Source organism: Colossoma macropomum, unplaced genomic scaffold (assembly GCF_904425465.1).
Source record: "Colossoma macropomum unplaced genomic scaffold, Colossoma_macropomum, whole genome shotgun sequence".
NCBI classification, from domain to species: domain Eukaryota; kingdom Metazoa; phylum Chordata; class Actinopteri; order Characiformes; family Serrasalmidae; genus Colossoma; species Colossoma macropomum.
Genome location: NW_023494805.1, coordinates 9,973,887 through 10,000,994, shown reverse-complemented (window position 1 = coordinate 10,000,994; position 27,108 = coordinate 9,973,887). Strand labels below are relative to the sequence as shown.

Here is a 27,108-nt window from a genome sequence, read left to right as displayed (position 1 = left end):
TATCGTTGTTGTCCAAAGAAAACCATGTATCTCCATTTTTGTAGATTTTTATTTTTCCACATTTTCTACCACACTCTATACTCTTCACTTTAACTTACATTAAAAGGTACGAGTGTTTTTGTCCCTTTTTAGCAGTTATTTGAATTAATCTCGACTAGAATCATCTCTAATCTAGCACCACATTTCAGAATGCGACTAAAAATACATATAACTTAGCAAGAGTTCGAATTTTTCATTATATAATGTTGCTGAGCCTTAAAGTAAACCGCACACAAAAAGAACACAGCTTCCCCTTCTTTCAATCACTGAGAAACGGTTACAAAGAGAATGTTAGAAAACCATCACAAACAGAATGCTATATGGCTGTAATTATCCAAATTTTACAAACCCATTTCTATTCGTCTGCCTTCCTCCGGAGGAATAACGAGCTGCTGTTGTATGGAGGAGGCTGAGCCTCGTCTGAGTGGCTCTTCACTCGCGTGTGAGTCTTATTGTCTAATTCAATGACAGCGGTAGCACATCATTTCGATTTGTCTGCTTAAAAGCGCTGCGAGCAGGGAGCGGGAGCTGCTTTCACATGTGCAGAGAGCGCCGTGTTTTCTTCCCCACAAGCAGCTCCGCCGCTCCGGAGCCCCAACATTTGCGCTAATGGTAACATGAGTATTGACTGTGTAATTATGTGGAGCACCGTCTCTACTGGGAGAGCAGACAGACATCAGAATAACACCGCCATAATTAATGTATGCCAATATTGTATAAGAGGGAGGGTTTTAAAAAAAGAAAAGAGAAAAAAAAACTGGGTTGATTTTAATAATCACAAGGACTCCAACTTGCACACACACACACACACACAAGCAATTATAAATGCGACAAACACTCAGGCATGCAATCTGAGGAAAAAAAAAATAGATGAAGTTGCTCAAAAGATTTAAAGGAACACAGTATATTTTCACATATTTTCAAAAATGCTATATATGAAAAAATGAATTTATTTTCCTTGCCAATTTGTAGTAACCTGACATTTTAGAGACTAATCAGGGATATTTAGAGGTATCACACATGTAAATGTTAGTGAGACTTCTATCTTACGAATAAAACCAAAGGCCACCCATTTTATTCCCTTGTTGTGATGTCAGCACTCAAATCTCTCGTGTTTAAATCACCTTTGGGCCAAAGAAGAGTCAATTAATGGATATGACCAAGATCAAGATTTATAATTTTGCTCCAAACAGGCAACCAGCAAATGGCCAATTTATTCTTTTTAATAATGCTGCTGCTACACCTGTACCAAAATGTCATCATATTGTGCTAAATGGCCACATGCACCCACAGGCTCCGTCCTGGACCACCCCCCCCCCTGAAAAAAGAAAGCAGCATATTCAAATCTGCCACCAGAGAAGACAAGTCTCCTGCATGTCCCTGTTGGCAACAGTAAAAGCATTTCATTAACTCCAGTGTGTAGAATTGGAGCTTTCTTTGTGCCACTGTGTTTTCTATCACTGTGTAAAAGATGCACCACATGTCCTTTATTTTTGGAGGCACTCCAACAATAAAGGAAGTGTTGAACTTATTGAATTCGAATCAGTGATGCCCTTATTAATAGTTAGTTCAATCAGAGTAACGATAAAACGTGACGAATGAGTGACATATTCCTATTCTTTTGTTTTCTTGTTCAAAAGAGTAGTTTGTGACAAAAAAATATTTGTTGTCTTTGTTAGATCATGTTAGATCAAAACAGCTTTACAGGAGAAAGAAAAAGCATTCTTAACTTTGAAGGGAATCAGAATTTTTTCCAAGTACTTTTGGAGTATTTCTGTTCGTCTGTTCATCCTGAGATTTTGGCACAAAAAGTACAAAACGACAAAAATGGATAAATGAGGTATATATACCTCAGGTATACATATTGTTGCTGTCCAAAGAAAAACATGTATCTCCAAAATAGTGGCTTTACAGGAGAGGGCAAAAACATTCTTTACTTTTAATGCAACTTAATGGACAGAGATTTCTTTCTAAGCCATTTTGTTGCATTTTTATTGGTCCGTTCATCATGAAATTTTCACACAATGTAAAGAATGGCTGCCGTACTCAAATGATGTAGAAAAATGAAAATCGCAAAAATAGAGGTACTTTTTATATATACACATATATGTGTGTATATACACCAATACTATTTATTTATCTATAATACTTTAATATGTGCTTTTACTGATAGTTTGGAAAAGACAATTGTCAAATCATTATTTAAAACTCTTCAGACAAGATACTTTGATGAACATAAAGCTGAGTGCTGAAGCACATAGTGATTAGCACATAGATGTTTTGCGTTAACCAAACCTTTGAACCTTTTTTTCGCAGCCATTAACATTCTGTGAATAATTCATGACAAATGGACCAACAGAAATGGTCTAAAATGAGTTGAAAAAACAATCATGCTTCATTAAGTCACATTAAATGTTAAGAATGTTTTCTTTTTTGAAAAGTTACCATCCTGGAGACACAATTCGTTTGCACACTCATGAGACAAGGCTCCTATCTGGAAGGCAGCTTAAGTCAGCCTCATTTTGACCAGGGCAGTGTCACATGTATCCTTCTCGGAGAAGGCAATCCCACAATACTGTGAACGAGCTGAGAGTTCAATCGCTTCAGTTTGAAAATAATTGTGTAATTATCATCATGATACTGGCTTTTGAAATACTGAAATCACAGAGGGCTGTAGTATGTAAATGAGCCCTTTAACCAGTCAAAGGTGTGTGCTGTGAGCATCCTGACCAATCATAGTTCTAGATCAGTGTTACTGTGCAGTGTTTAATAAATCAACGTATTCATATAGCCTGACAAAAAGTAACTTATAATGTTCAAAATTTTTAACCGTGTCATGTTTTGGATTCCCCTGTACTTTTTTAATCCTCTGGGGTCTGAGGGCGTTTTCCTAATTTTTGCATATATTCTTAAATCTTTGAGTCTTTGAAAGCACTTGCATATGACTTGATTCCCACTTATTATGTACTAAAATGTTCAGAACAATCTCAGCTCTCTCTACAATGAGGCACTTTTGATCTAGAGCACCATGTAAGGAGATAATTAGCCCGAAAGCTGAAATCCTTAATATAAGTTTAAGAAATTCTTAATATCGCTTTTGAAAATATAGCTTTACTCATATGGAGGAATTGCTTTGGTGCTTGAATTGGGTTTATTAAAGTCTTAAGTACACATATGTAGTGGAATGTATGAATAAAATAGTAGATAAATGTTATTCTAATCACTGTTTTCCAAAACTGCTGCAACTTCAGTGACTGTGAACTTTTTACACACCACCTGAACCTGTGTCTGAGGCGACTGAACAAAGTGTTTTCGATGTGATGGGTCAGTCCTTAGTGATCTCCTGCATGTTCATTGGTCAGTTTCACACAAAATACAGACAGACACACAAATCCACCAATTACAGGTAGGAGGCACACTGTGTATGTGTCTTAACTTCTCTTTATTGGCTCATAACTCCAGACGTGAGTGACATACGATCTCGTGATGTGATACAATGGAAAGGGCGACTCTACAGATTCAGGAACTGTTTGGACTGTAATTCTGTGCTGTATCATCGCAAATATATTAATAGAAACACAGAGAAACATCTCATTTGATGCACTAATGCATGCATTATTATAACGCAAATACTGCATTACCAGATTGTAGCAGTATAACCTCAAAACAAGGCAATATGTATTATCTGACAGAATGTAGAATTACTGTCAATTCATTTCACCCACAGCTCTCTCCCACAGACAGACTGGAAAGGCACAGTTAGCCATCGGGAGGTCAGAGGAGAAGGCCTGATCTCAGCTGGGGGCACGCGGCCCTCGCGCAGGTGGAGGGCCGCTCACACACAGCCTTTCTGGCTCTGGCCCCAAACCCACCGGACCCCAGCCTCTCACAGTAATGAGTCTGGGTCACCGTTGCTTTGCACATTAATATTTCTTAATGATAATAATCATTACGCCAGAAGCATCCTTCCCCAATGTGAGGATGTGGAGGGGTGGGGGGTTGGCAAAAACTGCCAGGGAGGAAGTGTCATTAAGACAAAAGCAAGGAAGAAAACAGCAGAGAGACAGAGAGTAGGAGAGATGGACAATAGCGATCATCATTAATGGGATCAAACAGCAATTAACACCTCTTGCTTGTTAAACGATAAAAATGCTGAGCACGCAACGGCCTTTAGCCTCAAATGTAGTTGTAACACTCTGATGATTTCCCCCATGAAGATGCTATTTGTTTCCTAAACAAACTGAACACAAGAAGAAATTTAAAACTCCTCCAATATATCGGTTTCCACTCTTTTAGCTGGAATCAATGACATTTTACTACATTTTACAACCCTAACTTTAACCGGAACCCAAAATCTGACCCTAAATCTAATCTCAGGGTTAGGAGGGTTGCTTTAAAAACATATTCCCGTACAGTTTACTGATTACCCTGTTAAAAAGTATCTGTAACGTAATTCAAGGAGTTACTATAGCAAATAATGTAAACTGAATAGTTTCTTTCACTTTTGAATTATTTGGCTTATTAAAAGTTATATATTTAAATAAAGATAAGTTAAAAGATGTCTTTAACTTAACACATGGCAACCAGAAAACAAAACGAGACTGACAGACTGATATAACAGTCAGCACTTTGTGTGTGCTATAGTTGTTTGCAAAATTATGGCGACCTGGTCAAATGACGTCTTGTTGATTGTCTAATTTGAAATAATTTAATACATCCTCTGCAGAGAACACACTTCTGCCCATTTTAACGTATATCTGATTTATATCTGTAATGGAACACATTTCCCTTTTTCATATCCTGTTTGTTACACTGCCATATGTATTCCATTACTATCTATAAGTCTAAACTTACCCTAACACTGTTTTTCCCCCACACAGTTAGCAATTCTACATGAACTCTAGAAGACTATCAAAATATAATCATATATTTATTTCTTATTTCATTTTATTCAGTAAAATTCGGTTCTAAAAACTGGAATTCTTTCAAATTCAAAATGCCAATCCTAATCCCACGCTTCACATTTTCAGTGCTAATCCGGATTGAAGGCACTACCTCATACTTGTTTTTCATTTTATTAAGCACATGGCCAACCATCCCTACAGAGGCGTCTGCGGGAGCCTCCCGATCCGCTCCCGTTCATCCTCCACCCACAGTATTTGCGACGAACCGTCGCCTCATTTAATACAACTGTCAGCACCGGCATATCACAGGCCATTATCTGTCCTGTCCACGTTCATTATTGAAGCTAATGATCTGTTGTCCTCCATGCACCTCATTGAAGGAGGACTACATTAGAAGTCTCTCAGTAAGTTAATTAGTAATTATAAACCTTAAAGATTAATCAGAGAGAGAGAGAGAGTGGCTTAAGGTTTGTGTCTCTGGGCGAGGGGGGGTGGGGGGCATCTGACAAATGGAAAGACAATGGAGGCCACTAAGCTTTTAAGTTCCTTGTGAACTTTGCTTCTGTAGAAGGATACGAAAGAGGGAAAAATAATGAGTTTGTGGACAGTTTTAAATAAATATAGTGCTTTAGGAAAGTAGTCAACCAACACCAAAGTTTGCACTGCAAAAAATATTATTCTGGCATATATCTAATATTTCAAGTATTTCGAATTTTGAGACTCTTGTACCTCAAGAAAAATGATCTGATAGTGGAATAGGACACTTTCATTAGTGAAATACATACAACAAGTAAAAATGTGTAGAAAATAAGTTAAATAATCTATAATATTCTTACAAAAAATTACAACAAATATTAGACTAATTGACTAGATTTAAGATGATTTCACTTGATATGTTTTGCAGTGAGATTACAAATAATATTTATACATGTTGTTCCCTAAAGAACCTTTCAATGGATGATCCTTTGGAGAACCATATTTGTAAATGAGATGTGTGAGTGTGAAGCACCTGTTCAAGGTTTAAAGAACCTCCCCATAATGTAAACATTCTTAGCAGAATTGGTTAAGATGGTTTTAAACCTTTACATTACATGAAGTGTCTTTAAACAAATAAAAAAGATCCCAATCTTTTATCATTATAGTAAGTATCATTATCTTAATGGGTACAGAAGGAGGTTCTTCTATGGTAAAGCTACCATACCATAGAGGTGGTATAGAGGTGTGGCCACCTCACTCAATGAGAATAAAAAAATAAATATTATATATTACTTACTTATTACATATAACTTACTAAACTCTTGTTTTCTCATTTCGATGTTAATGATATAACAAAATATAGTGTAATATTATAAAATACATTAAAAATTAATATTGTTTTGTCTGTTTTGGCTCTCAGCCCAGCACAAACATTGCACTTTGGACTCCTGAGACAAACAGTTTGGGCACCGTTGTTCTGTGGCATCACTTCTTGCATTACGTTAAAACGCAACGATCAGCCAACAATAACTCATCAAAACAGCCACAGAAACACACATGTGGAACTGTGGCTGGTCAGGATGTGCACCGTCCATGGTAGCAGAACACTGATTGATTAGAGGGCTCATCTGCTTTTTGCCATCTTCTGTGATATCAGTGTTTCAAAGCTCAATAATATGATAACGATTAACGAATGGCCAAAATAAAGTATCTGCAGATGTGTACACAAACACCGCATATTAATATTTGATTAAGTCACCTTTGGCTGCATTTGCTGCAAAATATTGATACATTTCAGGGGGTCTGAACAGTTTCCCAAGGAACTTCACATGCAAAATGAAAGTGTTATTGGAGTATGTGGTATGATTCCCTTTGCTACCAAAATAGAGATTTCTAATATAAGAATGCAAATACAAAATGTAATCTATTTCAGTTGGAGCTATGAATGCAGATAAGATACCGCAGATTCTAAGTGCCTCTTCCAGCAATTGAGCGGCTGTGAAGTGATATAACACCTACAAAGAGTGCAGCTCATCCAACGTCGTTATAATTTCCACATTAAAGCGAATTCAAAATACAAATATTGATAGGAACGCGTGCTGACATGGTGCGAATCCGACAGCGACAGTGAGATTTCCCCGCTAACCCACGGCGCCTGTGAATGATGCAACCGCGCACACATAAGGACAAATCGTCCTCATCTCCCTGCAGCGGAATTAATAACATGATGCAAACCCTTCCTCTTCCTTACAGTCCAGGTCCAACACTAATCTCTGATAATCTAGTTGACGCTTCTGGAAAACGTTCCACCTACTAACGGCATTTATTCCCCTGCTACTGAAAGGCCGTCCAGAAAGGCCGCAGCACTGCGCAGTTTAGCGCTCGGCCTGCTCGAAAGGATAATTGGCTGACGGGAAGATTCAGGTGTGTTACAGCAGGAAAAATGCTAAACTATAGTGTTCACAAGCGATTCTGTTCTACTTATCCTACTCCACTCTATTGTGTTGATTTCCATTCCACTTTATTCCACTCTTCTCTATAATACCCTATTCTATTATACTCAATCATTCTCATTCTACTCTAATTCTATTTCATTCTATTCTGTTCCACTCTAATCCATTCGACTCTATTGTATCCCATTCTAATCTCTATGCTACTATGCTTTTTCATTCTACTCAAATATATTCTATTATGTTTCACTCTCTTCCATTCTAGTCTATTCTATTTGGCTCAACCCTATTCTATTGTCCTGTACTCTATTAATTAAAGCAGCACAATATGCCCCAAAGCTACTTTACTTTATTTCATGCAATTCTAATCTATTCTATGCAAAATCTTTTCTTATGAATAAACAGTATATTCATACATGTACTTGTAGTCCATTCTAGCCGCAGAAAATCACAATCATCTGTCCTGCTCCCGCCCGCAACCAAAACGTTTTGTCCTACTCCCGCCCGCACAGTTCCGTCAAGGCGAACTGACATACTGATATCTGACATAGTCATTTCACAAACACATTATCCTCGGCTGAAATAACATGGTAGTCATGGTCATCAGGCTCACTGTGAAGTAACACCAAAGATTATTTGTTCCCAGGAATGAAACCACAGAACGGTTATGTTTGGTGATTTGCTGGGCTCAGCAGTTGTGGCTGTCAGACAGAAGTCTCCACCAGCTCTATAAGCTATGAAAATGTGTGTTTTTCACATGATTTTTATTCATTTTAATTGTTTTACTGTTATCATTTTATATTGTTTACATATGTGATTTAGTTCTACTTTATTTAGGCTGTTCATTAATTTGCAGGATTTCTCTTTATGCATGCTTCGGTCTGGTCTGCCGCCCACTCCCGCACACAACTGTGAAAATTAGTCGTGTGGCGCAAGATACTGTGGCGGGTTCCGTGAGAATACATGGGAGTGCAGACCTGTACTCCATTCCACTCTACTGAGAATTTCTATTCTATTCTACACTATTAAAGGAGTAGCCATCCAAAAGCTGGGATCTTATAAATATACAGCACATTCATTCACCTAGTTGATATCATTTATTAATCCTGAAAACAATTTACCAGACACTGAAGGATAAAATGTGGTATACTGTTTTGACACTTTATTTTATTCAATTACTCTGAGTTTAACCCCTTAAAATCGCAGGCTTATTACATACTAAGGCTTATTATTCACTAACTAGAAGGACTTCAATGCAAACTGGCTGAACTACTCTTACACTTTGGTTAAAGAAGTGTACCATAAAACTTCGGGCTTGCGTCTTATTCTTGCTGATAGTAGTTCAGGGTAGTGGCCACTATCATAAGTACCATTAAAAATGGACTTGGATTCTAAACAAAAAGCCCAACATCACAGCCCTAGAAACGAGAGACATGAAATGCATGTAACTAATGATAACCAATGGTGATGTGCTTTTTGCCACTGAAATGAACAATAATAATGACCAGAAGAGAAAGTGAAGAAACTGTCTAAAAAAGCCAAGTACGAGTTAACAAGTTTAAGAGTTAGAATGAAGTATTTTGGTCAACACATTAGGGCAGAGAGAGCAGGAATTTTAAGGATTTGTCATTAATAATTTAGAGCGAGGGCACATTTGCAAGCTAAAGGCTGCAGTCTTGATAACCGTGATATTATTCATTCCACTTGTGTAGCCTCTGCCACAGCAGCAGCACTAAGGCTGAGAAACTGGCCTGATGCTCTGAACTGCTAATAATGAAAAGTCAGTTTCATTTCACTTGCTTTGCCTCGTTTACATTTATGAAGAGCTTCAACATGACTTTGTTGCCTGCATGCTGCCGCGGTTTAACCGGACGGCATGACCACAAACTCTCAGCGTTATGGGCATCAGGTCGAGCTTTTCTCCCTCCCCCGTTGGTTCAGGAGGGGGTATAAATAGTGGCGCGCTGGCTGGGGGCTGTGAGAGACTTGGCGGCTGGCCGTTGGCCCGAAGCACCTGAAACCTATTAGAGAGCTTTGGAACATTCCACAGGGTTCCGTCGCCGCGGCCAGAGGGCATCGTAAAGGTCTTCGCAGAGAGAGAGCCTCGCTAATCAGCAGCCCGTTCACCGACTGACCCTGGGGGGCCTAGGCAAGGTGAAAAATAAGAGAAACCTGTCGGGTGGAGGCACAGCTGAAACTTAAAAAACGTCTCACTGTTGACACGTAAAAGCGACAACTGGAAAGATGAAAACTCTGACTTTAGCGCTTGAATTACATGACAGTTGGTTTACATGCAAGGTTAGACATACAGAGTTTCAGACTGGGTCCTTGTGGAGGGCTGGAGCGTCGACCAGTTTAGTTATGACTCTTTAACTTGTTTACTTTTGCCACTTTGCTATACAATGTACATTACATAACTATTAAAATGTAATTACATAGTAACTACATAGTTATATAGTAAATAAATTTACTTTTATATGAGTAAGAAATAATTTACATAACATTGCAATAGATCCTGCATATCTGTAAACTCTTAGGGTCAGTTTCCCCAGACAGGGATTAAGCCCACTTGGGTTACACTTCACTTTGAGCCAAGAACCTCCATTGAGACGGTTGTGTAGTCCAGGACTAGGCTTAAACCCCTAATCTTGATGTGTTGAACTGTGTGTGTTAGGAAAACACTTAAGTGTGTTACAGAATAGACTTTAAAATAATATTACTGGTCTATAAATCGTTCAGTGGTGTAGGACCAGCATATTTATTTCATATGTTGCAGCTATATGAGCCGAGCAGAACTCTAGAAATTGTCCGTTAGTCCTGCCGAAGGTGAAGACCAGACATGGAGAAGCAGCGTTTAGCTACTATGCTGCTCTTAAATGGAACCAGTTGACAGAGACTTTGATTTAACTTTGATTTTTGAACTATTCCAATTTCTGATTTCTAATTAGATTTTTAACTGAATGATTTTCTCTTTTAAATCAATTGTTTTAATTGTATTTTAATCATGTTTTTAATTTCAATTCTCATTTACTTTCCTGTTTTTTTAAATAACTCTGTATTTTCTGACTCGGTATTATCCCATTTGTAAAGCACTCTGAATGACAGCAATGTATGAAAGGTGCTATATAAATAAACTTGCCTTGCTTTGCTTTGCCTAAAGTGTGGCCCTACAGGAATGCAGGTCTGGTTTACAGCAATGTCCATACTATGAAATAAAGCCACTGAACTGTTATCTGACTGTGGCCGTTTTGAAACCTTTGAGAGCAGAGGACACACTGATAATCTCAGTCTGCTGACTTCTGTGAGCTAATTTTAGCATCAAGTATGATCAAAATATAGCACTGGCGCAGGCTGTAATTCTACAGTGATTTTTCTTTTTCAAATACATTTAACCACATCAGCATTCTGAAATAGAATGATGTGGTTCACTTCTGCACTTGTAAATAAGAAAAAGTGACCTTTACTTAGTCACCATTTAGTTAAAAAGAATGTTTTACACCAAGTTGGTACTTGTAAGATTAACAGGAGAAAGAAAAAAACATTCTTAACTTTCACTGTAAGTTAATGTAGCAAGATTTTTTTCTAAGTGATTCTGGGGTGTTCCTACTGGCCCCCTTGCCATCAAATTGATATATAAAATGACAAAAAGGTCTGAATGGAGATTCTTGGCTTAAAGCAAAGTGTAACCCAAGTAGGCTTAATCCCTGTCTGGTAAACCGACCCTAAGAGTTAATGGAAATACAGGATCTATAACAATTTTATGTGAATTATTTCTCACTCATGTAAAGGTCAATTTATTTATGTAACTATGTAGTTACTATGTAATTACATTTTAATAGTTATGTAATGTACACTGAATGGGCAAAAAGTTTGTGTTATAACAGCGATGAGCGGTGAACTGTTATGTGTGTTTGTACTGGTGTGCTTGTGCCACTGAGTGTATATTGGGGCCTGATCAATATATTGTTTGGCAAATATTACTGGCTGATATTCAGCTTCTGCTGGTTTATCATCAACAGCAAAAATCCTGCCAGATGTTATTTGAGAAATGCGCATTCAGAAATGTGATGCTATTTTAAACAACAGCAAAATCGGTGCTAAGTAAGCTGTTGTTTAAGAGTCTAAGTGTTGATATCATCTGTCTGTTTTAAGCTTAAGTTGTAAGGATATTTATGTGTCTTGTTTTATATTTACGTTATTTAAAGGAACATGAAAACATTGCTACATCTGTTGTAAGCACGCCTACTCACCTCCCACAAAGGTGCCAGTGAGATTTTCTGGTTTAAAGACCAGAAAAATGACTTCTGATGATGTTTCTTTTTAATGTGTGAGGAAGCTGAAAAAACTACAAACACTTTGGAGCGAACACTTCAGGGTGCGCTGTTTGAATTTTACATTTTTATTTGGTTATTTATTCATTTATTCACTTGATATTGCAGGTGGAAGCCAGCCAGCTCTGCTAGAAAGAATATTTTTTATCCTATACATCAGTAGCTATGCTAGCTGTCATGTTTTCTTTATTACACAAAGCAAATACTGTCAGAGCAATGAAGCTGAGGAATGCAATACCGCGCTGCAGAATACTATACAAAATGACATATTGCACGGTGGGGTTTAGGCCGGAATGTCCCTTTAAGGATTTGTGAGTTTCTGCTGTTTATGTAAGTTTAAGAAATTTGACAATTAAACGTCACGTCAGTCACTAAAGCACTGCTTAACTAAACATATCCTTATTTTTTGGCCACATGAAACTACATTGGCTAGTATGACTAATTACCATAATTTTCAGCTCTGTAAAGTTGGTATGATATCTGTGATATCTGTGACACAGTTTTGGTACGGGCTGTATGTATGTGTCATTTGAGAGTGTGAGTATGTGTGTGTGCTCTGCGGGTATGGCAGGCAGGAGTGGACAGATGGCTGGCCCTCTCCTCTCTCAGCTGCAGGAGTGAAGGGTGCAGTAACTGCCCCTCTCCTGCGCTGTTGACCTTGCCACGGCCGGCCATGTGCCTGGCGCCCAGCCGCACCAACCGCTCCACTCACCTTATTATTAAAGCACAAACGCTGCCGAGAGGAGCGCCTCACACACGTACACGCTAAACACGAACAGGCACCATGCATACAGTAAAAATCTTACCATGTTATTTATATAGCACAACAAAGACTGTCATACAAACTCAGAGAAACCATTAAATGAAGTTATTTTACATTATTGTGTAACTTTGTGTAATACATTTTTGCCACAATAACGCTGCTAAAGACAAAAGTTGCTAATCGTAAAAGAATTCTTCATTGTGGGTTACAATCGGTAATTTTAGCGCCTAGTGCTTAACGGTGTCTGATTTAATGCTTTTTGAGACCAAAAACAAACAAAGTGTTTGTTCTATTCATGTAAACATGGGAATAAACTTTCTTGTATTTTGTTTGTGTGGATTTATGTACCAAAAAGAGTTCTAATTCATTTTTACATGACTTATTACTGTTTCTATTTTACTACATGTAAATGACATGTAAAGGGCTGTTTTAGTTTCCATAGACGGACAGTATGTATGGGAAACTGAATGAAACGTTTTACCATAATAAGGGCCCTTTAAAAATAAAGTGAAACAAAGAAAAAATATTCAAGATTCTGTACTATTTCCAGGTCTCTATTTAAATGTAGGCAAAATTGAGATGTTGACTATGTTAAGGCCTCTGTAGTCTGATTTTTTTGCTATTCCTTCTTATTCTGTCTTATTCCTTCCACTGAAGCTCGTGTTCAGACAACTTTCAGGTGGATTGGATCTACTCATCAGAGGCCTTGGCAAAAAACTGCATAGTCTACGCCAGCTCGAGTGACAGTCATTAAAGAAAAAGAGGGACATACAGTACCAAATACAAGATATTCTTATTTTCATGTTACAATTTCAAATATTCTACTTTTCACTCAAATTGTCACACTAACAACGCAATTTGCAATGAAAAACTGAGTATTAAATTAGAAAACAAGGCAAAACAGAAGCACTTCCACCAGTGGGTGCCGACTTTCAGACATGGCATACAATAAACAGGGTACAGGGAATGAGGGAGGGCTAACACTGAATTTATCTGAAGTCTTCAAATCATTAATTCCTGATTAGTCAAACATTCTATATAGACTTTCTTGCCACTGCTTATGTTGTAAAGCCCTGCATGCAATGCTGAGCCCTTTGTATTTCTCCTCTAGATTACCCTTGTGTTTCTTTCTGTGTCTGCTCCTTTAGTTTCTGATTCTTGATTTGCCCTTTTGATATCTGGCTGCCTGCTCTGTGGATTATTATTAATATTCAGACTACTGTATTGCAGTGTGGATTTAACCTGACTCGCCCGGATTGTTGTTAATTAAATAACCTTGCACTTGCATCCAAGGCTTTGTTACAATATCTGACGTTTCTCAAACACCTGCCCTTTCAAAGCTAGCTGACTGAAGCCAAGTGATCTCGCTGTGATCTCGGCCTTGACTTTTTCTCGTTCTCTATACATAAGGGAACAGAAAAAAATAAAACTGATAACTGCGAAAACCAACAAAGGTACTACATAAATAGTAAAAGTTCATTCGGGGTTACGATTTTTGGGACTAGGCCAGTTCTGTAACTCCAGTTTCCTCTCTACCCTTGGTCTAAGGCAGGTTTCAGATGTGTTTGCATGACCCCTCACTACTTTCCCTCGTGTGTGGCCTTCCGGGAAGGCCGAACACTATGAGCCAAGCCTGTGCAGATACCTCCCCCTCCTCCAGCATCCGTGACATGCCAGTCTTCCCCTGGAGGGGTGCCGGTAGCTTGGAGGTTAATCCTGAACATTCAGTATTTATATGGCACTTTAGAACAAGGGCTGGCATTAGCACTGTTAATGTAATGCACCCCCTCGCCACCCACTATCAATAAAACATAACGTGAACTCGCGCCGACAGCACGGAGAGTCTCCAGCCTCTGGTGGCACGAGAAGGATGAATAAAGTCATGGAGGTGAGGAACAGTCCCTCTCAAAGACAATGAACGGCAAAGGCCAGGAAGAGGGATGATGGACACATCTAGGGCTCCAACTAATGCTTATTTGTTGAATTGGTTAATCTATCATATCTTGCCTTTAATCAAGTAATGCCTGGCCTGTGTTACAGCACTTACAAAATCCTAACTGATGTTGAAAGCCCACATATAATGACAAGTTTCACACATTTCACGTCCTTGGTCGTCCTTTAGTCTTCAAACCCTCCATATTACAAGTTCTGACCGGAACAAAACACAACCTTCAGATTATATTCACAAACAAGAGCCCCGGCCAACAGTTCTGACTCTCACCGCACCAAATTTCTCATGAGCAAACCTGACATGAGATCAAAACATGGTGGATGAGGGCGTGGCCCAGATTGCTATGCTACTAGGGGGTGTATTTTACAGCGAGAACGCTAAAGAAAACAAAGACAATGAGCCTCATTCACCAAACATTCTTAGGAAGACATTTCTTCTTCAAACCCACTCACACAGTTTCCAAAAAGATTCTGACATTCACCAATGTTTTCTTATTTTGATTTCTTCTTAGGTAAGAACAGAATCTATGCACACTCAAGAGCACAAAGGTGCGAAATGATTCTGTAGTTTAAGAACATCATAAATCTGAATAAGACTTTTTTGTAAGAAGATATTGGTGAATGAGGCCCAATGTTTATAAGTCCACAATATAATAGGATGTTGAGCCGTAAATAATGTTTAATATTTACAATTCAAAATCAGACTGGCCATGACTTGACTGTGAGTGGATCAGAAGGATTGAGATAAGCTAATGCAAACCTTACACCACAGGTTACTTTTTGTACATGGAAAAAGTTCCACTCTATGGCCACTCAGGGTCTTCAGCTCCACTTCCTTTGCCACCACCATCAACTGAATACCCAATCTAAATCTCCAGAAACAGCAACAATGAACTCTAGTGTCACAGACTTTCAGCGATGTGCTCAATGATATCAAGTCGAATCTGCAAGGCTGCATAAATGCACATGTTAAAAAGTGCTAATGAGAAAGGAGCGCTACTCATTACACACAACGTGACACATTCTGCACATTTGCACATGCACTGTGTATCACTTACATTGGAAAGCATGATTTGCTTGTCTACATTTTTATTTTATTTTTGCTTTTAAGAGCAAAGTCTGCTGAAGCCTGCATCCCATGCAACCTCTCTGGAAGTTAGCAAAAAGTCTGCATTATCCCTGTACGGCCTAGATGAACAGCAGAATTAGAGACTTATGACCCAGCAAACTTCCTCTGAAATGTGCATGCTAAGTCCGCATGTCTATAATTCTGGAGAACACCAGAGATTTAGACTGGGCAAAAGTTCTTCCTGACAGTTTCTACTTTTTACTGCACAACAAAACAATAGAAGCTGTATCGCCCCCAGTGCTTTCTGCTGTGTACTGCAATCTGTTGGAATGACCATAAGTATCAATCCAAATAGACTATATAGATCATTATAGAGTGTTGGAAGTGATTAATTAAATCCATGTCAACGATTTTCATAATCAACATTGATGTCGTTAACTACTCATTGCAGCAATCCACTTAAATGTACGCTAGTACCCTCCACCAGAACACACCTGAAGGAAGCGGGCAGAAAGAACTACTCTAAAGAGGCTGATCATGAAATAATTTTTTGGCAAGTCCTTCTATGTTTTGTCATCTTCTGCATGGCATACACAATACGAACTACATCCAGACAAGAATGAGAATGGAGTCACTTCTAATTGTGGGCAAATAAAGGCTGTCATGTAACTACTAGTCATGACTGGAATGTGCATAAAGGTACTTCATGTAGGTCAATTAATTATTGATGGCCTCCTGTGTCTCCACCAAATTGAAGTGGTTCCAAAGACATGCCTGCATGCCTTCTTGAAACACGTATACAAATGCTAAAGATGGGGAAATATCAGCCCCAGAAAAAGAGAAAGAGACAGAAAGAATAGAGGAGAAAGATAAATCCATATACTTGTACATAAACATCCAGATCTATGTATTTATTTAGATTTTTTTGTCCAAAGGTTTGCAGAATCTCAAGCATTTCTTCTGAAATGAAGGGTATTAATAGGTAGTTTGTCTCTATTACTGCAGTAACAGCCTCTGATCTTCTTTACACTAGATGTTGGAACATTGCTGTGAGGATTTGACTGCATTCAGCCACAAGAGCATTTGTGAGGTCAGGTACTGATGTTGGATGGTTAGTTCTGGATAACAAACACCACTCCAACTCATCCCAATGGTACTGTATGGAGCTCCATCACTCCAGAGAATGCAGTACTACTACTCCACAGCGCAATACCGGGGGGCTTTATACCTCTCTAGTCAATGCTTGACATTGGATATCATGACCTTATGTACAGATGCTCCAGGGTGTCGCATTCTGTTGGTCAATGCTTCTCTACGGTGATTATACAAGCTGTATGTGGGCAACTGAACACCTGTATCAGCAGAGGGTGCTAGTAGATGAATTCATTAATTAGAAGGGTTATCTGGATGCTGTTGGACATATAAGGTGTAAGTGCTAGTGTTAGCCAACTGGGAAATTTTCAGCCATAGTCCCTGGGGCCTGGTCCTAAAAGGGATAAATGATTTAACACCTTAAATTGCTAGGGCCCACCGGTGGGCCCAAAGTTTTACTACATACCTCTATAACATAAGAATAGCTAGTTTGTACTGTAGTCTGTGTAGTTGCTGAATAGTTACTGTAGTTTTTACTGAATAGTTACTGTAGTTTTTTAGGGGTAAAATAACCAAAAGGGCCAGTTTATATACTGCCCTACTGTCCAGATAGATAGATGGATGGATGGATGGATGGATGGATGAGATAGATAGATAGATAGATAGATAGATAGATAGATAGACAGATAGGCAGACAGACAGACAAATAGATAGAGTAGTATAAGCAATTGTCTACTAGATGAGGATGAATTCTCCAGGAAATGAAATACAGACTACGACTGAGTGACTCTGAGCATGCGGCGCAGGTCGTGCGTAGTGTAAAGCGAGCGGCCGCCTCCCTCCCGCCTGCTTTTATTAATTGGTGATTAATAACACCTCTCCATTCGTTAGTGCAATCACCTCTGTGCAGTGGAGTGTGGCTCTGTTAATAAGCAATTACACACACCTTCCTGCTCGATGGTTTATACCTCTCTCTTCCTCTCTCTCTCTCTCTCCCTCAGTCCTTCACCCTCACTTCCTCTCTCGCTCATGTGGTGTGCACCGAGGGAATGAGGAGTGCTAGTGCCCACACGACTATGCTTAATGCTCTTCATTCTCCATTTTCTTTCTGCTCCTCCGTTTACCTTTGGGAGTACCGAGGCACCTTCTATTTGTGAGTATTGGAGATATATCTATGTAAGAACACAAAAAATGAACCAATTTAAAGTCAATAAACGTCAAATGAACATCAACGAAAAACGATAAAATCTATTCTGACTTCAGCTACTCAGTGTTGGCACAAATACTGATAAAAACAGATTACCGGTGTAAATGTTACAGACAGTAAACACAATCATTTTTATTGATATTGTACTGCTTTTTCACCACATTACATGTAGTTATGGTCAATTGAAAGATAACCCATTGTGGTTGGCTGCATTAATGGATTAATTGTCTAGTAAATTGCTTCAAAATGCCCTTCCCCCCCTTTTCAAAAGAACTGTGTACAAATATGAGCATTGTCTTTCAGGTTTAAAAAATAGGATATATGATGCAAGTCTGAGGTAGAAACCTAATTTACACAGTGCCCTAACATTCAAGAATTCTAGAATGGGATTCAGGATTGTATTTGTGAAGTATATCACTCTGCCCCAGACTCTTTGTCTCAGGGGAGCCCATTTTTTTAAATGCCAGTGACAAGCACTTAGCAGACTGGGTCCAAACCCATTTAATGATAGGCAGGCAAATTATTCTTAGAGGGTGGAGGGAAGTGGGAGCATCTTCATTTCAAGAATGGGTTGCAAAGATGGGCACGGTGGCATTATTTGAGAGTGTTCATCATTTAAACAGTTTGAGCATTTAGATATGAGTGGAAGTGAAGTAAATATTTAAGCCTTACAGGGAGTCCTTAAAGATGGGTGTCCTGGTGAGAGATACTGTTATTGTTTAAACGTATGTGTATTTTTTTACACTTTTTAATTTTATGTTTATGAATACACTGCCTGATGCCACCAACACAATTTTGAAATATGATTTTGGCATAAAATGCAATTCTTTAAGCCATTCATGGTAGAGAGGCATGTGCAGGCAAACCGTCATCAAAGAAAACTTTTTTTTTTTAGATTTATCACTGTTTTACCATCATCAACGTTACATATACAAACTCAGAAGTCCCATGTAGGTTCATTGGTGGTTTTGAACAGTAAATAAAATGGCTATATTTGTGTTGTGGACACTGTGAACCTTGGTTCCCATCACCACCACTGTAAAGAAATCTAAGTTATTAAGTTTTTCTACAATGTATTATTTTACATCACACCCCACTGACTGACTTTATTTACATCTCAGTGATGCAATTATGTAGAAATTTTGAAAAATCAGTGGAATTTCCCTTTAAGGGTTTGCCAGGTTGCTGCTAGCACAATGTGAAAATGTCTTTATATAAAATGAAAAGTCAAAACAATTATTAATCTTAAAAAAAGACAAAGCATTTCTCCTACTAAATTTTTTATCAATAATTGTGATACCAGTGCATGATTTTCAACTGTAAGGAAGTAAAATCTAAAAATGTAGGACCCGAAATACACATTTTTGTCCTGTATAATAATCATATGGCACATCCCATTCATCTCTTCAGCCTTGTATGTAGCAGACCACCCAAACCTCGCGGCACTGTCTTGATGGGGTGTATTTTTTCCCCTAATGCCCCTCACTGCGACGTACAGTCAACACGTCATCGCTCAAAACAAATCCCGCGGGACCCTCAGACAACACGGTGTCATGGATAATTTGCAGTCTCTATTACAGGCAACAAATCACGTCTTCTTCTGAGATAAAGCCGGGGCATGCATGTAATGCAGATGTACACCACACCGTCCTGCGCAACATAAGAAGGGAGGTGGTGTGTGGCAGTCTGGAAAAAGAAGCAAATTTGATTAAAAGCAGAAGGCAGGGAATGAGGGAAGAGGGGAAAAGAGGGGCGGAACCTCATCTCTTCTCGTTTCTCCTCTTCTCCTGTCTCCGCTCACTTGGTAACGGCCCATGTTCTGCCTCACACAGAGAGGCCAGCTGTACAGCAAATGTGCGCCCCACTCTGTCCCCTAAAACCCCCGTCGCCCTCCCACCACCTCCCACCCATCCGTCCAGGCCTCTCTCATTCTCTCTCTCTTTCTCTCTCTCTCCTGGAGCCACCGACGGGCGGAAGCCTGGGCATGCTCTCAGTTTGGGCCTTGGCCACTTTCACCCCCACCCCCCCAAAACAAGAAAACGCTCTAAAAGGTGACCCTCCAAATCAGCTTTCCCAGAATGCTGTTTCAAATTGTTTGTGAAAGTTCGCGACCGTCCTTCAGAGTGTCGCCCAACAGCTTGGCACGAGCCGTTTGGAAGGGGAAAAAAAGGGCGGCCTAGAAAAAAAGAGAGGGAATTTTCAGAGGAGAGGAGGAGCTGGAGGTGGGGGGGAGATTAGACCTTTTTTCCTCGTGCCCGACAACCCTCACATCAGGGTAGCTGAGGTGTAAGCGAGAGGTTTCGGCCCAGCAGGAGGACTAGAAGGCAAAAACAGGCTCCTACGGAGCTTCGGAGGTCAAAGTTCATACTGTTGTCAAAAACGAGGGGGATTCTGAAGCGCCGCCGTGCTGTTTGGGTCTTACCGGCTTATCTGTCAATGAAAGACCTTCACATTTGTCTTCGGATCATGTTTTTTACTTTTTTTTGGCTCTGTTGATTCTTCCAGCCCCCTCAAAATATTGCTTTGACAATATATAATACTGCATGTCTGCCAAAACCCAAGCACACATTTTTATATTTTGACAGAATAATTGAAATATACAGTTTTAACACCATTAAAACTTCTTGACAGTAGCCACAAAATGCTGTTTCCACCTGTTTTAGAAGTCCTAGTTGAACTATGTAGTTTTTCTTTCATGGATGCAACATATTTTGTTGGAAATGTACATGACTTATGTGAGCAGCTGAGCAAGCAACATATATACAAGTGTTTTAATTGTGTTTAAATGCTACTGACTGCAGCAGCTGTATAGAATTTCTTTGATATTAAGAAACCTGCAGTCATGCTCCAAGATGGCGGTGCGTTTATGACGGAGAGGCCACTCTGGGTCGTGAAAATTGCTTGTTTTTCTTGTAGTCAAATTTCAGCTAATCTTGCCCAAGATGTGCATCAATAACACTAGTGAACATGTCTATCATTCCCAGACCCTGCTTGATGTTGGAAAACAAAGTTAAGCTGCAATAAATGATGGATTGATGGCGGCGCTACGTGACCTCAGGCTGCTACTTGAAACCTGCCGCGGCATTGCGAGACTGCCTGATGCCGCTGGCTGGGAATGAAAGCGCTGAAAACAGTGTGCCGGGCAGCAGAAGTGTGGTAAGTGTGGTAATTGAGGAAATTTGAAAGAACTGCACTGGCTGCCTGATTTATAAAGTTCTACTACTAATTTTTAAGGCTCTAAATGACCTTAAGGTACCTGCTTACATCACAGAATGTCTGCCTGTTTATGTTCCAGCATGTGATCTCAAATCCTCAGTTTCTGACCTTCTGCAAACACCTTCTGTAAATTACAGAAAACATGGAGAGACTCATTCAGTTATTGTGCTTCTAAACTGTGGAGCTCCTGTCTGTAAAGCACTTTAAGCTGCCACCGGCATGAAAAGCGCTCTATAAATAAAGATTATTGTTATTATTATTATTATTATTATTGTTGTTGTTGTTGTTGTTGTTGTTGTTGTTTTTGTGTTTGGGCTTCAATGCTATGCTGAAGATTAACCTTTACTGCACAGCTCTACCATCTCTTCTCCTCTCCAACGTCCACTCTATGTAGTTTCCTGCTGACAATATTTGCACTTTGCACTACTTCCTTGACTCACATCCTGCTTTGATGCCCATGTATATTGTTTTGCTCTGTCTAGGTAGCATCATGTGTTTGTCATTTATAGAAAATACATCTATGTATTTAAAATGTGTCTGCGCTCTACATAGTCCTGTGTAATGTGCTGCTGTTTAGGAGCCTAACATTTTGCTCCAATGTATATAAGTTATTCCAAGAAATGACAATAAAGAAGTGGTCTGTTGGCGGACCGTTTTATCTCAGCAGGGCTGTCTTTGTGGTAAGATATGTACTGTTTTCACAGCAGTGGGGTCCCCAACAATTAAACCCACTGGTTAATCATTAATTCATATTTGTCCAATGCTAACTTCTTTTACAGCATGCGCCTTTTTCTGAGTCCATTCCGCCATGGCTTAAATTCTATATTCAAATCTGATTAAAATTAGCATGAAAAACATGCATTTGTGTACGAGCCATCTTCCTAGACAAAGCGAACTCTCAAAACATTAAGGCTGAGCTTTTGTATGCTTGTATGGCGAGAAGACAGAATGTATGCTGAGCCAATTAAGGCGTTAATAAACATCTTAAACAAACAAGGAAGCCAACGATAGCTTTGATAGCAACCACAGCAGCTGAGAGAGGCATAAATCCTGCCCTCTCCTCCTCTCCTTCTCTTCCTCTTCTCCTCCTCTCTGGTGACAAATCAGATGCCTTTGGTCGTGTGAGTGGGCCATGCCAGCAAACTCCAAACTAAAGAGAGGCCAGCTGTCTTCTGGCTCGCTTCGAAATTGCTCCTTGGTCGGTGGCAATGACTTTTTTCCCCTTTCTTTCTTTTTTTTTCCTCTCCTACAGCTCGATAGGAGTATCATATCGAGTCCCTGATCAGAGCGACCAGCTGTACGGCAAATGTGGATGGATCCATCTGGACCTCGAGCGCTGCAGGCTTCACTCCCCAGGCATTCAGGGGCTACTGGCTCAGGCCAAGGCCACATTCTCCCCCTCCCTCCCACACACGCCGCTCTCCTCACCACCAACCTGATTAGGATGTTACAAGTTTTCTCTTCCAGCATAGCGCTGCATGCTTTTGGTGCTGTTCGATGGCTTATCAATAACTGTGCATCTTCAAATAGACTAGGATTACACTGATTATGACAGCTGATTAATCAATAGTGAAAAATTGTTGATTTTTATTGTGGAGGTGCCATTTGTTCAGAAAAAAAAACACTCTATAATGCTCTATAATGTTTACATTATATTATTCCTAGAAACTGCAATAAACTACGAGAAAAACTGAGTCAATATGGCTTCTATTGCATTAAAGAAGGCATCACATGGCCCCTGCAAACTCTGCCCTAAAACAAACACAAAAAGGTCTTTACCATGTTTAAATGAAATTATATTCATGTTGCTTTCTTTTATTTTTGTGTTAACCATTTCCAGCACTGGCAGTTGGCAATCTTGAAATCTGGAGGTGCTACAACCCCCTAAGCACCCCCACTTCCCCCATCCCTGGCCCTCACTCAAACATGCCAGGGTAATGACAGTGAGTTGTGAGGTCACAGGGAAGACAAGTGCAGTGGTGGAACTCAAACCACATCACTCCCTGCTTTTCTATAGCCACCATGTCTCAGATTAGACTCTAAGGACTTCCTTTTTTTAAATTGTTTTGTGCTGGCTTTATGTGGCATCACATTGTCTATATATAGAGTTATCGGGGTGAATCAACAGCCATAAAGCAGGGAGCGCAGGGTTGGGAACAGCACCCCAAAGAGCGGAGCGCCTGCTCCATTACCTACGCTAATAACGGCGACAGCTGAGCGGAGATGACCCCCGGCCTCCCGTTTCGCCTCTCCTGTGCAGATGGCCATTAAAAGGAGAAAGTGTCCCCTTTTTTCAAGGGAGAAGGCATTTAGAGCCTTTTCCAAATGAGGCCTTTGCTTCCTCCCCCACTTACGCTTTTCTGGCACACGCTGGCTGTGAAGTAATTACGGTCCAGTCCAGATTTGCCCCCTCCACCAAACACCCACCCACCCAAACTGTAGGAGGGAGACTGCAGTGGAGGCTGCGGAATATCAGGAGTGCATTAGGTCCATGCCAGTTGGTCGCTGACTTTCAGCCATTTTGAAATGCAGACGGTTGTCTGGTGTGGTTGCAGTGAGAGCACTCTTTCAGGAGTATTTCCTTAACAGTTGTCACTTTGCAAAAGTTCAGGGGTTCAAATCTGTGCATATGCACATTCAATTTCTACTGCCAAATGCATAGTTGGAGGCTTTTTTACATCCAAATTGATTCCAATAAGCATACAAGCACAATCACGCTCTGCTTACCCAGAAAACATCCACACTGAACTGAATGAACCAAATAAATTCCAGTCACACCACGCAGGAAGACCAGTATGGCACCAGGTCAGATTCACCACTTTTAGGGATGAGTGATTCATGCCTATATATGTATGTGTGCATAAATATATGATGCCCAATCACACAAACTGTTTTGCTGTCCTGTTTAGTATTTATTATTTTGTGTATTTACTCTTCTGTATACTTATTGTTTGATAAATCTACTCTATATTCAGCACTTTATGCATAATATTGTGTATCTGCACTCTGTGTAGTTCTGTGTAATGTACTGCTGATGTGTGTTGCACCATGTGGCCTGAAGAACAACATTTGTTTCCAATATATCCGAGATATATTGAGGAATGACAATATAGACCACTTGACTTGAATGTGGGCTTCTCAAAGATTCACCAGTCTTAGGGACGAGTGTGGGCTCCTCATAGATTCACCAGTCTTAGGAACAACTGTGGGCTCCTCACAGATTCACCAGTCTTAAGGACAAGTTTGGGCTCCTCACAGGTTCGACAGTCTTAGGGATGAGTGAGGGCTCCTCAGAAATTCAAGAGTCTGAGAGTGTGGGCATCTCACAGACCCACCAGTCTTAGGGACGAATGTGGGCTTCTTACAGATTCACCAGCCTTAGGGAAGAGCATGGTGCTCCTCACAGACTCACCAGTCTTAGGGACAAATGTGGTCCCCTTACAGATTCACCAGTCTTAGGGACAAGCGTGGACTCCTCACAGACCCGCCAGTCTTAGGGACAAATTTGGCCTCCTCACATATTCACCAGTCTTAGGGACGAGTGTGAGCTCCTCACAGACTCACCAGCCTTTTTCATAAAAGTAGGCCTAGTCTATGAGAGCACCACGAAATGAAAGTTAACTTTGTTCCGGTCTGTTGAGCTCCCTTCCCAAAGAAGGCACCAGATAATTCAGAGTAATGAAAGATCCACTAAACAAACCGAATAAATGAATGAATTAAGAAGCAGCGAGAGCAGAATTCAGAGAGCCATGGACCGCCGGCAAAGAAAAGCGTGTCTGTTTCAATTTTGAATCTTTCCCTCCAATATTCCACCTGAATACCAATAGCAGATGCTGTGGGTGTGTTTGAATATTTAGAGCCAGGAAATATAGTGAGACCCTCTTCGACATTCTCAGACATCGATTAGTACATCAGCATAATTGCATATTTGAAATTGATTGCACACTACACAAAAAAGGACCGGTCAATAAGCCAGCACTTAAAACATAACTTCACATACTATATATATATATATATATATATATATATATATATATATATATATATATATATATATATATATATATATATCTGTGTTTATTCATTCAGTGTATGTAGAGATGGAGCTATGAAGATAAAACACAGTAACACAGGGCCAGGTGCAACACTAAACGTTCCGATCACAATATGCCGCAGAAATTAACATTTGATTTACTAAGACTGCAGCTTAGCCCTGCATATTGACTGATATATTGACATTGAAGAGGTGCAGGATTTACAAGGCACAATGAAACAAACTCGAAACAAAACAAAAACTGAGAGTTCAATGATAAAAAGATGGCAGTGTTAGTAAATGATGTTATTTCCCACCAAAACAGGCTTTATGGGTGTAATTCTACTCCAAAAACAATCTGTAAAATAATAACAAGCATGTATAGCAGCTATATCATGACATATCTTGCACTGTGCAAGATATACGTCTGATCCTGTTAATTGAAATAATGTTATTCTGTTGTTTAATTGAGCTCCACATTTCCAATATCTCTACCCGTTTTGTCCCACATTTTGTGCGATCCTTCTTCAAATGCATGTGCACGAGTTGTAGAAATGTAATGTCTATAAAAAGTTTTTCCATGCACATAGCCCATAAACTGCTCGTTTAGGTTTGTGCGGCGGTTTCATGCACAACTGGCACAAAAAGCTTAGTACATCAGGCCCATAGCATTTTAGTTTCTTCTGTTTTTTAGTCATTTTGATTACAAGTTTAGTCCTCCAGCTACATTACTGTTTACTGTGTCTTGTCTGTAGTCTGTGGATAATGTCAAAATTTGGGTGCTCATTTGAAATGCGGGTCTTTGATGGACTGGGTGGTCCTGAAAAGGATTAAACTTTGCAATACCTATTTCAAGGGGCAAGACATTAACATTGTTAATATGTTCTACAATGCTCAATTCTAAATGATTTATGATAACAAATAAATACATTCTCCTACAACTTCTAACCTTCTTCACTCTGACTGCCTTTCAGCCCAATCTTACCTTCCTCAGGCCCTTTTCCAAATCAGACAACTCTTGACCCTTGAAAACAACCCGCAATAGCAAAATTCATGCTATTCTCCAACAAAAAACGCCCACTCACCACCCAATTACCGTCTCACCCCCTAGCACAACATGCACAGATTAGACAGTACCAACAGTGCAAATATTGAGAAAACCTGGCTTGGTGACTCACAAGACAGCAGCACAGACTTTCAACATGCTTATCCAACATCAAGGAAAGAGCAGGTTTGTTGTTATGCAATCTTCTACCAACCCTCTGCACAAATCCTGCATCTGATTATGGTGATAACAATACTCTCCCAAACACCTAATAGCTAGTTTGTGATGGGTTAGTGCACCTCTCTGTTTATAAAGCTTTTCTTTGCAATGCAGTTTTCACTACACTACTGATTTCACTTGTTTCTGGTATGGACTCTTCAATACTACAGACCCTCCATGTCTCCATCACACTAACCTCAGCTAAGGTATCTGAATCTATCGAATCTCAGCTCCGCTTGCCACTCCATAGTTTCCAGAGTCATTCAAATTGTGTTGTTTTTAGAGTCCTTAAACAAAAAGTCACCTTCCACCTTTACTAATCTATTTCTGTGCCAACAGCAGGATAAATAAATTCATCAGAACCTCTGCAGAATAAATACATCTTAACTACAACTCTTTAACTACTCAGTCTCACATTTTTCCTTTCTCTGTCCTACTCCTTGCCTGTCTCATACTTGTCCTCAGGCCACTCACCCAGATAGGTACTATAAAAGAAAGTACACTCTTAACTTTCCTCTGCTGATTAAAATGCATAAAACATACTTCACCCAAAAAAATAGGCTTTAATGCAATTCCAATTTCATATGGTCAGCTTAGGCATAGACTATAATGGGCACTAGCTGCAGATGTGCAGTTTTTGGCCTTCAATACCCTGAAGACAATGGACTAGCTGAGTTTGAAGGCTGCTGATTAAGTTAGCATTGTGTTTCCCGCACTATTGGCAGTATATTTTGTCTGTTTTTTTGTGGGTTCATAATCACAGACTGGTAAATCGATGGTAAAACTGGTGTAAGATAAATGGTGTACAAGACAA

General features: G+C 39.7%; 1 protein-coding gene across 5 annotated transcripts in view; it reads right to left on the bottom strand.

Annotated features, from left to right (window-relative positions):
- LOC118826481 (zinc finger protein 521) overlaps nt 1-27,108 on the bottom strand; it is a 201,829-nt gene that overhangs the window by 83,770 nt on the left and 90,951 nt on the right. The window lies entirely within an intron of this gene.